The 9,470-nt window shown below is 34.5% G+C and overlaps 1 non-coding gene across 1 annotated transcript; it reads left to right on the top strand.

The window, feature by feature from the left end:
- Positions 1-8,740: 8,740 nt before the first annotated feature.
- LOC124963795 (U6 spliceosomal RNA) lies at positions 8,741-8,846 on the top strand. Its single transcript, XR_007104829.1, has one exon. It is a non-coding gene; the product is annotated as a U6 spliceosomal RNA (small nuclear RNA).
- The last annotated feature ends 624 nt before the right edge of the window (positions 8,847-9,470 follow it).

The raw sequence follows: 9,470 nt of genomic DNA, 5'->3' as shown, positions 1-9,470 counted from the left end.
GTATGTGCATTTTGGAATTAGTCATTTGTGTTGTAAAAAAGAAAACTGCTTATTTCGTTTTCCTCCACTTTCACACAACAATCAACACAGGATATTTTAGTGACCTCAAAATGGATAGGGGTTTCTCCCAACAGCAAGCAAGCAATTAATTCTGCAGTGGACACAAGCTGTGTGTCTTCTAATCCAATTCAGTTCTGGCAGTATCTACCCGAAGACAGCTTTGGAGTCCAGGGGTTTCCTTTCTCTAAAATAAATAAATAAATAAATAAATAATAAAAGTAAATATTATCTGGTTAGCCAGTTGTCATATTTTTTCAAAATTTTCTACTCTTTATTGATTCCCCACGACTTCCCCTACTTATCCATCTGACAACTGGTTGTAAATCTGGATTTCCATGAACTTCTTTTTAAGTTTGATTTATTTGCTTGAGAGGCAACAGTTTGGCCATGGTGAGGTATCGGGAAGGGGTGCTGAGCTTCCATGTCCTCTCTGGGTGCAACCCACTCCGGAAACTTCCACATACTCAATTCTCCACAAGGCCATTGGTTATCAACTTTCAGTCCCTCCTCTCTCTCTTTCCTCTGGTGGAAGTTGGGAATATGGAACCCAAAGTTCCAAACCTCTGATCCTGCCCAGGTCTTTCTGAAGGTTACCAGTAGCCATTCTGGAGGTACCTGGAGGCTACCAGTCAGTCATCATCCTAACATACCAAGACACTCATCATCACTTTGAAGATTACAAGGATTTTAGGAGTTGTATACCAGGAATCCAACAGGGAAAGACCAAATATGTATTTTATAATATCACATTACTTTACTGGATTTTCTTATTCATTTTATTTTTCAGTTGAATCTGTAATTTTCCAGACAGGCAATCTTATCATCAATAAAGAATCATAGCTATATCTTATTTCCTCTATTTATACCTCATTTATTTTTATAGTTTTATTGAACTGGATAGACTACCAGAAAATATTTCCCGATGGTAGTTGATCCTCCTTATCCATGGGTTCCACATCAGTGGAGTCAACCAACTGCAGATCAAAAATATTAGGGGAAAAAATGTGTCCTAAAGATGTGCAGACTTTAAAAAAATATTTTCCTTTTTCTTATTATTGCTTAAACAATACATTAGTATATTGTATTGTTAAATCTAGAGAAGATTTAAAATAGGTTCTATGCACATATTAAACCATTTTATATAAAGACTATCCATGGATTTGGTATCTACAGGTGAAGTTGAGAGGTCCCAGAACCAACAGTCCAGCATACCAAATACAAAGGATATACATACATATATGAATGTGAAGTGTCCACCAAAATATCATGTGCGAGTGCAAGAAGGTTCAAAGGAGAAATGATTGGTTGTAAGGGTCTTAACCCAATCAGTGAATTAATCCCCTGTAGGGATTAACTGAGAGGTAATTGAAGTGGTAGGGTGTGACTGGAGGAGGAGGGAATTGGGGGCATGGCTTTAGGGTATATTTTTATATCTGACAAGTAGAAACTCTTTCTCTCTCTGCTTTCTGATCCCCTTGTGAGCTGCTTCCCTCTGCCACACTCTTCCACCATGACGGAGTTTGCTGTATATGGACTGAGATCTCAAATAAACTTTCTCCTCTACAATTGTTCTGGTAAGATCATTTAGTCACAGTATATATATGTTTTAGTCAGCTTTTATGTGTACATATGTGTGTACACATAATATCTTTTATTAATTATATGTGTGTGTGTGTATATATAGATATAGTTATAGATATATTTCTGACTGCCATACCAAATCCCACATAGTTTTTTGTCATTAAATATGTCCTAGTACCTTGCATTAGTGTTTTAGGAAGATGATTTTTTAAGAATGGATAATGAATTATATTAACTTTCGTGGTCCTTGAAAGGAAGCCTTGACATTGTGCACCCTGTTTGTGTGTGTGTGTGTGTGTGTGTGTGTGTTTTGGGGGAAGGAGGACTCTAGTTTTCCTTCTTAATTAACTCTCTTATTCCTCAGGGGCTTGGATCGAGAAGTTTTTCTTACTACCAATGTAATACTTGACGTATTCTAATTTTAATGGAAAAATCTTTTGCATTCCTAGGCAAGTTTGGTTCACTGCATACTGTTCTTACAATATATTGGGGAATTTGATTATTTTGTATTTTATTTAGAAGTTTTGGACCTTTCCTATGAATTTGACTTGCATTTCTAATTTTGGATCACTAACCTTGTTAGATGTAGGTATCATATTATGGGAGAAAATAAACTTTAATTTTTAGTACTATACATATTTGAAATAAACAGAAGATTTATTTTTTACTTTGGAGTTTTCAAAGAACTGAACTACAAAACCTGGACTAGGCATTGTTTGTAGACACAAACCTTTAAATTCAATTTATTTTAGTATAATTTAATCCATTTTCATACATTTGTGTATAAGTTTTAGTTATTTCTGTCTTAAACAACTTCACTTTAAGTCATATTTTAAAATTTGTTAGTATGAAATTTTCTGTGGTATGTCTTGATATTTGAAAACAAACATTGAAATCTATGAATAGATTTCTATTTTTTGTTACTAGTAATGAATATGTGAATATTCATTTTCCTTCTTTTTTCTTAGGTGTATTGTGATTTCATTGAATTTGAGTTCATTATAATTTTCAAATAACCAATTCAACTGTTCTAGGTAACCCATTTCTAATCTTCTTTCATCATGTTTTCCTGGGGTTTTTATATAATTCCTATTTGTAACTAAATGTTCATTATCCTTATTTTTGCTAGTTCTTTTTCCCTTCAAAGTATGTGTGATTTTGTTTTTTCTCCTCAATTCTGCTGCTTTGGCCTTACCTCAAATGTTTGGATATGCAACATTGCCGATATTGCTATTTTTACCCTTTAAAAATTATAGGCTATCTCAAAGGCCACACACACAAAAAAAAAAAAAAAGAAAGAAAGAAAGAAAAAGAAAAGAAAAAAGAATGCAATCTGACCCAAAGAAGGAAATAAAAATCACCCATGTTTTTTTTTACCACTGTAATTTTGCGTGTATCTAACAATTATAGTTTATACAATTATAGTTGATACAAAATTATTTGATGTTTAATCTCTATTTAAAATATCTTTTATTAATTACTAATTTATTATATCAGAAAGGGCAACTGTATGCTTTATTCTTTTGGGAACTTAATGAACCTTGTTTTGTAACCTATAAATTAATTTTATAAATGTTCAAAGAGTGACACAGAAGGTGAATTCTGTCTACTGCATGCAAGTTTTAATATATATGATCAAATCAATGTTATCAATTCTATTTTCCAAATTGATTTTTATTTACTAGATTAGTAAGTGATTGTATCAATGCCATCTAATATAGTTATTTGTTCATTTCTTTAAATTCCTTATAAATGGTAGTTTACAATTCACATGTTTTTGGGGAGATGTATGTAATGCCTTCAAGCTGTAGGAATATCTCCTTGGAGAACTGTAAGCTTGTGATAGTCACCTTTGCATCACTGTGACCAAAATACCTGACAAAAACAAATCAGAGAATCCATATGTAACAGAATGAAATTGAAACTCTAGATCTCACCCTGCACAAAACTCAACTCTAGGTGGACCAAGACCTAGGCAATAGACCAGAGACCCTGCATTAACTAGAAGAAAACGCTCCAACAAGTCAGTTTGGGAACTGAATTCCTCAACAAGACTCCTAAAGCACAAGAAGTAAAATCAAAAATCAATAAACATGATGGTTTTAAACTACAAAACTTCTTCACATCAAAGGAAACAATCAAGAAGGTGCACAGTGATCCTACAGATTGGGGAAAAATCTTCACTACCAGTACCTCAGATAAGGCATTGATTTCCAAGATATACAAAGAACACAAAAATCTTAACACAAGAAAAATAAATAACCCAATCAATAAATGGGCAAAGGAATGAACAGGTACTTCACAGAAGAAAAAATACGAGTGGTCAAAAAATGTATGAAAAAATGTTCAACATCTCTACCAATTGTAGAAATGCAAATTAAAACTACACTGAGATTCCATCTCACTCCAGTAATAATGGCAATTAGAAAGAAACAAGTAACAATACATATTGGCGAGGATGTGGGGAGAAAGATACTCTTATACATTGTTGGTGGGACTGTAAATTGGTGTAACCATTATAGAAAACAGTATGGACATTCCTTAGAAAACTTGGCAAGGAACCACCATTTGACCCAGTTATCTCACTTCTTGTTCTGTACCCAAAGGAATTAAAATCAGCATGCTACAGTGATGCAGCCAGATCCATATTGTGCTCAACTCATAATAGTCAAGTTATGCAAATAAATTAGGTGTCCTTCAATGGATGAATATATAAAGAAAATGTGTATATGTATACACACACATGCTTGTGCACACACAATGGAATGTTACTTAGTCATAAAGAAGAATAAAATTATGGCATTTGCTTGTAAAATGGATGGAACTAGAGAATATCATGCTTAGTGAAATAAGCCAATCCCCGAAAACTAAAGGTCAACTGTTCTCTCTGATTTGTGGATGCTAACCCAAAACAAAGGAGGTAGGGGAGGGGAATAATAGAAGTAGATTGAACTATACCAAGGGTAATGAAAGGAAGGGAGTGGGGAAGGGAAAGACAGTAGAATTAATTGGCTTTGTATTTGTGAACACCACCAGGGTAACTCCACATCACGTACAACCATAAGAGTGAGAACCTAATAGGATAAGTTATACTTCATGCATGTATAATCTGCCAAAATACATTCTACTGCCAGGTATAACTAAAAATAAATACATAAATGGACAAATAAATAAATAGTTTTACAATAGACTTCCTCTGGGACAAAAAGTAAAGAAAGAAAATAAAATTACAAGCCTATTTCCATACCTTAAAAAAGCAAACACCAAATCAGAGGAGGAGAAGTTTATTTGGGGAACATGGTTTCAGAGGTTCAGCCAGATCAACTCCAATGCTCTGGGCCTGAGGAGAAGCAGGACATCATGGTGGAAGGGTGTTGGGGAGGAAAACTGCTTAGCTCCTGACAGGAGGGAGGCAGAGAGAGCAAACCAGGCGCCAGAGATGAAATATGAACCCTGAAGACATGCCTCCAGCTGCTCTTCTTCCAGCCACATCTCACCTGCCTACGGTCACCACATGCCAGTCGTCCATTCAGATTATGAATCCATCAAGCTAATTAATCCACCGATCACGTGACAGCTCTCATCATCCAGTCGTTTCACCCCCGAGCATTCCTACAGTGATGCAGGAGCTTTTGGGGTACACCATACCCAAGCCATAAGGAACCTTTGTAAAAATCATCCTGTACTTATTTATATTTTTTATTTTGAATTTGATTTTCTTTATACCGATGTTGCAATTCCTGATTTCCTTTTAGAGCACTTGTCAGATCTATCCTTTCCTGTTTTGCTGTTTACTTTGGTTATTTTACATCTTCCTGTATTTGTTGTAGTTTTCCATCAGGAAAATATTGTTAGAATTTGCCTTTTGCTTAGAGAGGACCTTCTATTATTATAATCTATTATTATAACATTGCTCCCCTGTCTTGTCATCCTTGGGCTCTCTGTGTGTGTGTGTGTGTGTGTGTGTGTGTGTGTGTGTGTGCTTATTGTATTTCCTTCAGTTTCTTTTGCAACCAGCATGCAGTTTTTCATCTCCATTTTGAAGGCATGTAATTTGCTTTGTATACTACTAGGTTTTATATTTTAATTTTAATTTTTTAAATATCCTTCATGACATAAAACTGCAATTTTAGTACCCAGTTTTGAATTTCAGTTCTTGCACATATTAACAGCAATCTTCCTCAAATTCCTTGCCCTTTCTGTGTCCATTTCCTTTTCTGTAAACCAGAAACAATAACCAGAATTGATTAAATGAACAAATACACTTAAAGTATTTAGAAAAATTACTAGTATATAGTAAGATACCAATAAATGTAAAATTTCCCGTTGTTTTCTTGGTCATAGTTTTAGAGTAAAGCAAAATGGCAAATTTTGAATTCTCTCTGTTCAAGAATACCACCTGTGAAAATACTTTTAATTAATTTTGTCTGCAGTAAGTGATCTACTGTAAATCTGCCTAGCTTGGACTCTTTCATCTCTTTGATTACGCCTTCTTATCTATTTGCTTTCATGTCTTCTTCAAGGCTAGGAATGATCTCTGCACTAATCAGACTTTCATTCTTTAAACTTTCCTTATGCTCTGGAACAGCTTCTCAGATTTCTCCTCTCACTTGTTTTATACTTACCTTCTGACTTCATTATTGTATTCAATATGGATTTCATTTTAGTTTGTTTTTAATTTCCTTGTTAGTCTTTTTATATAATCCTTTTCCCTTTCCATATTGCTCGATTGTATCCAGTCTTGTGACTGATTTTTCTTAACCCATTGGGTTCCATTGTCCCAGAAGTGGAACACAAATATAATGTATAATTTCATAATAATATAATTAAACAATTGATATTAATTAATGGTAGTTAATGCTAATTAGGTGGCATCATATATAAACTTTAGATTATGGTTCCCAATCTATTTGCTGTGTTTCTTTTATTGAAATTTTGCAGAATTGAAAACTTGGGACTTACTGAGTGAATCTGTCCTCTTCTCACAGGAGTGTGTCTTTTTGCATTCTCTTGAGGGTTTGTCTTGAAATTTTTCTCTAGTTGCTGTTACGCGTCATGGTCAATGAATCTTCCTCCGGATGCTACTTTCTTTTCCCTGTTATTCAGAATTTGTTTTGCATTTTTTTTTCTGTCTCACTGACATTGTCTCTCCATTTTCTTATTTAATCATGCTGAAAACTTGGGTAATCCAGCTAGGCATCCTCTGGCCACTGTCTTGAGCTGCAGGGGCGCCGGGCCATAGTAGATGCTGCTACTCCAACTTCCACTTTCAGCTGGTTCTTCTGATAAACTCCCTGTCGCTCTAATGTATTGCCTCCTGCCTGTTGTCTGTTGTTCTAAGAAATCTGTTGTCACAGATCAAGCAATCACGGATTACTTACAGGGGTTCTGTGCTTTGTCCCTACACATCCTGTTCAACTTCCAGAACCGTGTGTCCTAAGACATAATGTGACCTGAGTCACACACCTGCCTTGCCAGTCATGACTCTTTCCCTGGGAATGACTTCCTCTGAATGGGTCAGATAAATGGTAGAGGCAACACAGAAAATTAGCCTTGTGTTCTCAGAAGGGACCAGGAAGTAAAGTCTCCTAATGTTGATGTCCCCTTAACCTTGATAACTTGGCCCAAATAATTCTTAATGTTCAAACCCAAGTGCACTTCCATGACTGAAGAAGAGATTATTACTCCTTTCCACAGCAGAAAGGGGAATCCTGGGGAGGAGGGAGGAGGGGAGGAGGGGCCTTCCTCTGGTACGAACAAGTCACTCAAGATTGGAAGCCATGTCAGACTCTTGATCTTGTACACACTGTGTTCAAATCTTGTTGATTCTAATTTATTCATATTCTTTTGTTTTTTGTTTTTTTTTGGCAGGATTATCTTCCTAAGTTTCTAACTAACTTGATTTACTGTCTAATGTTAATTTTGTTCCCAGCTTTCTTCTAATCAATGCTGAAGCACTCATTCCAAACTGAATGCCAGATCATCTTAAAGCACTTATGTGTTTACTTACCAAATTCTGCAATTCAGTTCTGATACCAAATGGCCTAGCCAGGTATATAAAAACTACCATTTTGTGATTTCAGTTCAATCTTCTATTCTTATATCTACCCCGAATCTCATATAATAATTTCCCACTATTCATAGAGGGTATATCCATGCCCCCCAGTGAACACCTGAAACCACAACTAGTACTGAATCCCACATGAGCTGTTTTCTCCTATACATGCATACTTAGGATAAAGTTTAATTTACAAATTGGACATTAACAGAGATTAACAAAAACTAAAATGAACTAGAACAATCATAATTTACTGCAATAAAAGTTACAGGAATGTGGTTTCTCTCAAAACAATAAAAAAAAATACTAGTAGTTTCAGATCCTGTTTGACTGCAAGTAACAGAAACAATGAAAGTTGAAACTGTGGATGGGGGTGCTATTACATAATGCTGCAGACTTTGCAAGAACATTACCAGAACATTCACCAACATGTAAATGAAAGAGGAAAATGTTTTAAATTATTTTAAAATTTTATTTATGGGCAATTTTCCTAAATCTCAGGACAGTTTTCCAAAATTTTAAGCATTTATCAATTTTATTGTTGGACTTTTCATCAGTTTTTTTTTTTTTTTCAAGAAGGTATCCAGGGTCAGTTTACAACATTTATGTTTATTGTTATATTGCTCAGGCTTTTGCCTGAATTTCTCTAGTCCATTCTAAAACAACCAGGCAGATCCTGAAAGAAGATTCATATATGATTTATGTGTCACCTCTAATTTATATGAAATCTCTAAAAACAAAAAAAGACTTAAATATTTTGAAAACTGGTTAAGATTATTGGTAACTACTATGCATTTCATTTTTTAAAAAAAATCACAGCTTTAATTAGTTTACTTTAATTTTTAAAATTCCTTCATAACAAGTAGTATCTAATTTTACTATTTGTTTATATTTTCACCTTAAAAATATATCCATTTCATTTATATAATACTTTACATGAAGAATATATACACTTTACTACCTAAATAAAATAATAGGTAATATTTTCTGTTTACTATTATTTGAAAAATATTTTGGACCCAGAAAAATACTGAAAAATTACTTCTCCCTTTGGTAGCACATATATTAAAATTGGAACAGTACAGACAAATTAGCACAGACCCTGAGCAAGGATAGCAAGCAGATTCATGAAGTGTTCCATATTTTTTGATAAAAGTGAAGACATTCCCCCAAAAGCTGAGCATTTAATTTAAGAGAAGATCAAATTTTTCAGGAGGATTTTACATTGTTATTACTTTGAAATTTTAGTTTTCTCAAAAAATATATAATTGAGTGATAGTCTTTATGTTTGGCTGAATATTTTTATAGAGAGAAAAAAGTTATAACTGCATCACTATAAAAGTGAATTTTCTATGTAATTCCAGGAATAATAACCATTTAGAGAAATTATGAATAGGATGGATGAGTGTCTTCATTTGCTTTGTGGTGAAAGAATTGTTTATTGTGATGGTTCACTCGGAGGCCTGAGTATTCTTTCTTTCTTTCTTTGATTCGTGATTTTGTGTTTGCATGAGTACACATGTATTTGTTGGTGGGGTGGGGGCTGCAAGAAAAGAATGCCCCTCTTAACCTGAGTTATTTAAGGAGCAATTGGTAATATGCTCTTTGTAGAGCTATGGGCAAAGTTTAGAGGACTGAAAGGGATGGTTCAATATCCAAGCAGGTAGTCTAATGGGAACAGGAAAGGGATCAGTAGACTGGGAGAGGGTTGTTCTATGGAACAATCACTTGGCAAAGGTGGTGACCAGCCTAAAGGGAAAAGGCCACAGGA

The sequence above is a fragment of the Sciurus carolinensis genome, chromosome 13, assembly GCF_902686445.1.
Source record: "Sciurus carolinensis chromosome 13, mSciCar1.2, whole genome shotgun sequence".
In the NCBI taxonomy this organism is placed as follows: Eukaryota; Metazoa; Chordata; class Mammalia; order Rodentia; family Sciuridae; genus Sciurus; species Sciurus carolinensis.
The sequence above is the reverse complement of the archived record's forward strand: the minus strand, read 5'-3'. Positions and strand labels throughout refer to the sequence as shown.